A 6339-nucleotide genomic window follows, 5' to 3' on the forward strand; every position below is an offset into this window, starting at 1 on the left:
GAAGGGTACCCAGGAGTCAGTGGAGGCGCAATGGCCCGGTGGTTAGGGCAGCGGACTCGCGGTCATAGGATCGCGGTTTCGATTCCCAGACCGGGCGTTGTGAGTGTTTATTGAGCGAAAACACCTAAAAGCTCCACGAGGCTCCGGCAGGGGATGGTGGTGATCCCTGCTGTACTCTTTCACCACAACTTTCTCTCACTCTTACTTCCTGTTTCTGTTGTGCCTGTATTTCAAGGGGCCGGCCTTGTCACTCTCTGTGTCACGCTGAATATCCCTGAGAACTACTTTAAGGGTGCACGTGTCTGTGGAGTGCTCAGCCACTTGCACGTTAATTTCACGAGCAGGCTGTTCCGTTGATTCGGATCAACCGGAACCCTCATCGTCGTAACCGACGGAGTGCTTCCCACCCATGAGTCATAAGGCATTCATAGAGTGTAAGAAGTTAAAGGCCGAAACATTTGTCTGGAAGGGTATCTTCTCTGAAAACCTCTGAAGCTCTCATGAGGGTTTCTTACCACTACTGATTGAATTCATGTAGGCTTTCCCACAAATGGCTTCTTTTACTGTTAGTATCATACATCAGCAATCACGTGTTGATTGTTTGCTGCGATCAAATTTTGACCGTTAGGTTTTTTATTATTATTTTTTGTATGTCAGTAGCCACGTGCTGATCTTTTGATATGTGTGTTTGCATGTTAATTTTGGCATTATATTGTGATATGAGTAAGGTTTCCAAAATGAATCTTCTATTTTGGTGTGAAATTTCATGAAGCGTGTATTTTTCTCTAATATTTTCTTACCTAATTTCCTGTTATCTATCTATCGATCTACCTATTTATCTATCTATCTACCTACCCACCACCCACCCACCTACCTACTACTTACCAACATACCTATCTATCTATCTATCTATCTATCTATCTATCTATCTATCTATCTATCTATCAATCAATCAATCTATATCTATCTATCTATCTATCTATCTATCTATCTATCTATCTATCTATCTATCTTCCTTTCTTCCTACCTACCTACATACTTAGATAAGTAGTTCTTAAATATTTATCTATCTAGCTAGCTAGATAGATAGATACCCACCTATCCATCAGTCCATTCACCCATCTATCTATTTATCTCTCTCTCTCTCTCTCGCTCTCTCTGTCTATCTATCTATCTATCTATCTATCTATCTATCTATCTATCTATCTATCTATCTACCTACCAATCTATCTATCTATCTATATATCTATCTATCTATCTATCTATCTATCTATCTATCTATCTATCTATCTGTCTGTCTGTCTGTCTTCTATCTCCCTCTTCCTTCCACATTGTAAGACTCTAGCTTCAGAATCATCTATTCTGTCCCATATACTTGATAAAATCCTTCCTCTACCCTCTCCCTCCCTCCCTCCTCCCTCTCTTTCTCTCTCTCTCTCTCTCTCTCTCTCTCTCTCTCACTCCCGTCATCACTCACAACCAAATGCTCGATACGTTAGATTCCTCATAAATAGTGGCAATTAAATGTATCGAAATATATTGTGAACCTTCCTATATATTTCTCCTCTTTCGGCTTCTACTTGAACTCTAACTAGTATGCACCTGGGGAAAATCCACGGTTATTACGTGTTCAATGTTATAGTGAATTACACGCGACAAACGGCAAACTTTATCTAAAGGGATTAATTGGGTAAGATAAAATTTCTTCTTTAGGAGTTAACAAATAATAAAATATACAAGCAACTACACACACACGTATAATATATATATATATATATATATATATATATATTATTATAATATATATTATATAATATATACAATAAATATGTATATTATAGATATATGTACACACACACACACACACATATATATATATACATATACATACATATATATATAATATATTATATATATTATTATATATTATATTGTAATATATATACATATATATGTATATTATAGATATATAATACATATATATATGCACATCTATATATATATATATAGAGAGAGAGAGAGATAGATAGATAGATAGATAGATAGATAGATAGATAGATAGATAGATAGATAGATAGATAGATATGCACATCTACATAATATATATATACATATGTGTCCGTGTGTGTGTTTGTAGGGTGACAGTTAAACTTACGATGCATATTTCTACTTAGAATTCAGCAAATTGAAAGACCTGTCGGAGTTTCGGCGTAATATAAAGATAGTTGGTGAAAGTACCAAATCAGATAATTGCCTTTTATTACGCGCATGTCAGAAAGCCGGCCAGGTATACTAAAACATGGAGACATTGCAGCCAATTATATTAGTAGATAGCTTCTGTTGCTTTGAACTAGCAGGCTTCATGCAATTTCCATTCAAGCCCATCATATTCGCCTCGTGTAATTTTGATGCTCAAAAGTGCAGTCGTCCGGAACACCAGCCTTCTCAAGATCTTCTCCACAGATATCGTCTTCAAAATTTCAAACGAACAACTCAAAATATCTTAGCAACCCGCGACAGCCCAGGAAAGTCATACATGTTGCTCAGATGAAACAAAAAATAATGCATACACACTCTCTTCTCTCTCTCTCTCTCTCTCTCTCTCTCTCTCTCTCTCTCTCTCTCTCTCTCTCACGCCCACACATACAGTGTGGGAAGCACTCCGTCGGTTACGACGATGAGGGTTCCGGTTGATCCGACCAACGGAACAGCCTGCTCGTGAAATTAACGTGTAAGTGGCTGAGCACTCCACAGACACGTGTACCCATAACGTAGTTCTCGGGGATATTCAGCGTGACACAGAGAGTGACAAAGCCGGCCCCTTGAAATACAGGTACAACAGAAACAGGAAGTAAGAGTGAGAGAAAGTTGTGGTGAAAGAGTACAGCAGGGATCACCACCATCCCTGCCGGAGCATCGTGGAGCTTTAGGTGTTTTCGCTCAATAAACACTCACAACGCCCGGTCTGGGAATCGAAACCGCGATCCTACGACCGCGAGTCCGCTGCCCTAACCACTGGGCCATTGCGACTCCACCCACTAATACACACACACACACACACACACACACACACACACACACATACACACACACACACACACACAAATCGCAGCAATTGTTTTTCACTTCAGAACACTATATCAGTAATACAGGTACACCACCGATTTTCCAGTAGCCTTGCTTCCAAAGTGTTGAGCGATTAACAGTTTTGCCGGACCATTTGTTGTCACATAATTATAATTCATCAAAACACTTCTCACCTACTAATTATACACGTTTTATGTCTTAAATATCACACAGCTTATACACAGAAACATCACGATTCATTTTTTTCAATGGTTTACTTTGTCACGCGTCGATATGGATTGTTGTTTACGTTTGATGCTTATCAATAGCGCCATCTTAGTTCTTTTTACTTGTAGTAGCCATAAGTGGAGGCGCAATGGCCCAGTGGTTAGGGCAGCGGACTCGCGGTCGTAGGATCGCAGTTTCGATTCCCAGACCGGGCGTTGTGAGTGTTTATTGAGCGAAAACACCTAAAGCTCCACAAGGCTCCGGCAAGGGATGGTGGTGATCCCTGATGTACTCTTTCACCACAACTTTCTCTCACTCTTACTTCCTGTTTCTGTTGTACCTGTATTTCAAAGGGTCGGCCTTGTCACTCTCTGTGTCACGCTGAATATCCCCGAGAACTACGTTAAGGGTACACGTGTCTGTGGAGTGCTCAGCCACTTGCACGTTAATTTCACGAGCAGGCTGTTCCGTTGATTCGGATCAACCAGAACCCTCATCGTCGTAACCGACAGAGTGCTTCCACCCATATAAACACATGGAACACACATCACCTGTAGTCGGGCTATGAACTATTAGGTTGGCAACTAAGTTACCGACATTTTTTTTAACGGTTTTATAAAAAATAACAACTAATTAATCAATAATGTATTCACCCTTGTTGTTTACAACTTCTTCCCAACGTTCAACAAGATTTTCAATACCTCGTTGGTTACTCGAAAATTTGATCCAGCCAAGCTCTCAATTCTGCATCAGTACTGAATGAAACTCCGCGCATAGCATTTGAAAGAGATTGAAAAAGGTGGAAATCCATTGGTGCCAAATCAGGAGAGTATGGCGGGTGTGAACAGCACTTCCCAGCCATGCGTTTGAATGGCTTCCTTGGTCATATTGGCGATATGAGGGCGGGCGTTGTCGTGCAGCAGAAGAACTCTTCATGCTGACGATTAGGTCTTTTCTCTTGAATAGCCGTGTTGAGTCGTTCTATCTATTGACCGTTTGGTTCCGTTCAAGCAATTCGTAAAAGATAATCCCTTCCTAGTCCCACCATACGCACAACATCGCGCGGTTTACTGGGGCTAAGCCATTCCTTACGCTGCTTCATATTGATGTACAAGTACCATTAGGCGACATTTGACGTAAAACGCTATGTTACAACAGTTTGTCCTCTTGGCAGTTCACTCATCACAGTCATTAAAAAGACTGAGCCATGTCCGATGAACGTTATTTTACATTTTCGTACTTAGAAAGTTCTACAACATGAAACATACCAGAGACATGCATTGGCTGTTCAGAGACTAAATTTATATTGTATAGTATATGCGTGTGTGTGTGTTGTGTGTGTGTGTGTGTGTGTGTGTCTGTGTGTGTGTGTGTGTCTCTGTGTGTGTGTATGTGTACATAAACACACACAGAGACAGAGAAACAAAGCAAAAGATCAAATGGTATGATATCTATCTATTGTGGGTTCTTATTTCTTTGTCCTCGGGATTATCCTTTCGACGGATCTCGTTTTACTGTATCCTAGCTACATTAAGTCTCTTCAGTAGATAATAACGTGATGACGTTTTCGGACAGCTGCTTATGATGCGGGTGATATCTTCGGTATTAACTCCACAAAGTCTGCATCAGTTGTCGCATTTTCCTGCCTTTCCTGCATCTCTGTCCTTTTTGTGCATCAGGTATTTGGTTGAGATTTCCTGTTCCTGAATTGCAAATGCAATGTATGTATGTATGTATGTATGTATGTATGTATGTATGTATGTATGTATGTATGTATGTATGTATGTATGTATGTATGTATGTATGTATGTATGTGTGTGTGTGTGTTTGTGTGAAGAGAGAGAGAAAGAGAGAGAGAGAGTGGGGTAGATAGATAGATAGATAGATAGATAGATAGATAGATAGATAGATAGATAGATAGATAGATAGATAGATAGATAGATAGATAGATAAATATGACATGACATGATATGATATGATATAATATGATATGATATATGTGTATATATGTGTACAAATATTTCGTGCAAGGCCGAAATACGTACGTTTCTGACTGGGCACCCAGTGAACATCGCTTGGAGAATGACAACTTCAAAATCAAATGTGGGCTCCTTTCACTAAACAATTCTAGAAAAAAAAAAAAAGGATCCCTCTGATACGGTATTTGCAGCTGAAACACATCAGCGTTTTCGTTTTGCTTGTCACTGGATATTCAACTAGGGATACCCAGAGAGTGAGGTACGTGTCGTATAAGCGTATGTCACGCCAATTCAACGATGTATAGATGTGTCATCGCCATGTCTTGTTCATTTTGTCGTTCAAGAGTCATCTTAGATCACATGGGCGTATAGAAGTGAACAGGGATTGACTAAACAATGAATAATGAAACTGTTTTCATTTAACATGATTAAGCAATCATCATTTATGTATGTATATGTTATATACACTCTTACAAGCTGATGAGTCACTGTGTTGTTATTACATGTCACTCGCTTTCATTGTTTTAGAAGTTTGTGTACAAAAGGCATACTCTTTTTTTACTCTTTTTTACTCTTTTTTTACTCTTTTTTACTCTTTTTACTGGTTCAGTCATTTGACTGCGGCCATGCTGGAGCACCGCCTTTAGTCGAGCAAATCGACCCCGGGACTTATTCTTGGTAAGCCCAGTACTTATTCTATCGGTCTCTTTTAGCCGACCGCTAAGGGGGGACGTAAACACACCAGCACTCGGTTGTCAAGCAATGCTAGAGGGACAAACACAGACACACAAACATATACATACACATATATATATATATGTTTTTTTTTGTTTTTTTTTTTAGTTACTTCCGCCACTGGACTGCGGCCATGCTGGAGCGCCACTTTCAACGGTTTTGTCAAATAGAATATTTTTGCTGAAAAGCTAAGTTACAGGGACGTAGACAAACCAACGCCGGTGGTCAAGCGGTGGTGAGGGAGAAACACAAATACGAAGACACAAACATACATGTCGGCCCGGGCCTATAGTAGAAGACATTTAGCTTTTGAGCCGTGCAGTGGAAGTGA

This window comes from Octopus sinensis, linkage group LG4 (assembly GCF_006345805.1).
Source record: "Octopus sinensis linkage group LG4, ASM634580v1, whole genome shotgun sequence".
NCBI lineage: Eukaryota > Metazoa > Mollusca > Cephalopoda > Octopoda > Octopodidae > Octopus > Octopus sinensis.